This window comes from Dromaius novaehollandiae, chromosome 8 (genome assembly GCF_036370855.1).
Source record: "Dromaius novaehollandiae isolate bDroNov1 chromosome 8, bDroNov1.hap1, whole genome shotgun sequence".
Classification (NCBI taxonomy): Eukaryota; Metazoa; Chordata; class Aves; order Casuariiformes; family Dromaiidae; genus Dromaius; species Dromaius novaehollandiae.
Genome location: NC_088105.1, coordinates 3,157,677 through 3,158,851, shown reverse-complemented (window position 1 = coordinate 3,158,851; position 1,175 = coordinate 3,157,677). Strand labels below are relative to the sequence as shown.

The window sequence follows — 1,175 nt, the reverse complement described above, 5'->3', positions numbered from 1 at the left end:
CTCCAGCCACCAGGAGGGGCTCAGGAGGCACCCGCTCTGCCAGGACCTTGCATGGGAGCAGAGGAAAGGGGCAAGAGAGCCCTCCAAGTGCTGGCATCGGGGCTAGGGGTTTGTTAACAGCTGACCAGCCCAGGGTTTCACCTTGGAAGAGCCACAGCATTCCCACCTGCGTCCTGCACTGCTGAGTGGGAGTGAACTCCTCCTGAGACTGCAGGTCTGACGTGCAGCCTGGCAGCAAGTACCTTCTTCGGAACAAAAATGTGAACGGGAAATGTTAACCCAGTCAGCCCTGCAAGGTATTCATTGCTGGTCTAGGGTTTTCTTCTCTCTCTCTCTGTAGACCTGCTCAGAAAGCCCCTGCTCTGCCAGTTAGGGCTGGGCTCCGGAGCTGGGTGTCTTTTTCTTCTCAGCAAGCCTGGATAGCTCAGTTGGGAGAGCATCAGACTTTTAATCTGAGGGTCCAGGGTTCAAGCCCCTGTTCAGGCGACAGCCTTCCTATTTACTCACTGCTTTCCCCTTTGCACAACAAGTGGCACTGCCAAAACTGAGGAACCCCAAGGGCATCCTTAGAGCCATAAATAAACTCTTGGCATCCAACTCCTGTCTCCCACAAAAGACGCAAGCTCTCTCTCTCCTTCCTCAAGCACCTCAAGGATGAAACCAGCAGAGGCAGCTCTGACACAGATCTGCCTTTCTTCCCACATTGCACTCTGTCTCTCCTAGGCAGCCTGCTGCTCACTGCCTAGACTCCAGCTGGGAACTCTCCTAGGCAGGGCCTGAGAGATTTACTCTTTTGCTCACCTCCAAGCACTCCTAGACTTCCGTGTCCTTCAGGGCTGCAGCCATTGCGACAGAGCAGTCACTCGCACTGTTGCCAACAGGGACAAGTGCCTCACCGGTTTCTAAGATGAAATCCTCCCTCAGGAGACGGTTGGGTTTGATTTACCCACAGGAAGGCCTTGAGAAGATGAGGAAGGAGCAGCAAAAATACATCTTGCAGGACAAGAGCCTAACAAAAGCAGTAAGTCACAAACTACTGACGTGGGGCTTCTCTCCCCACGTGCAGGCAAGGTGAGCGCCCTCCCCGGGGGATGCATCCCAGCCCTCCCGTGCACCAGAGCCCATGCAGACAGTGTGGGGAGGATGCCCACGCAGCAAGAGCCAGAGCCAGAGCC

General features: G+C 55.3%; 1 non-coding gene across 1 annotated transcript; it reads left to right on the top strand.

The window, feature by feature from the left end:
• The first annotated feature begins 413 nt into the window (after positions 1-413).
• On the top strand, positions 414-486 carry TRNAK-UUU (transfer RNA lysine (anticodon UUU)). The gene has a single exon. It is a non-coding gene; the product is annotated as a tRNA-Lys (tRNA).
• The last annotated feature ends 689 nt before the right edge of the window (positions 487-1,175 follow it).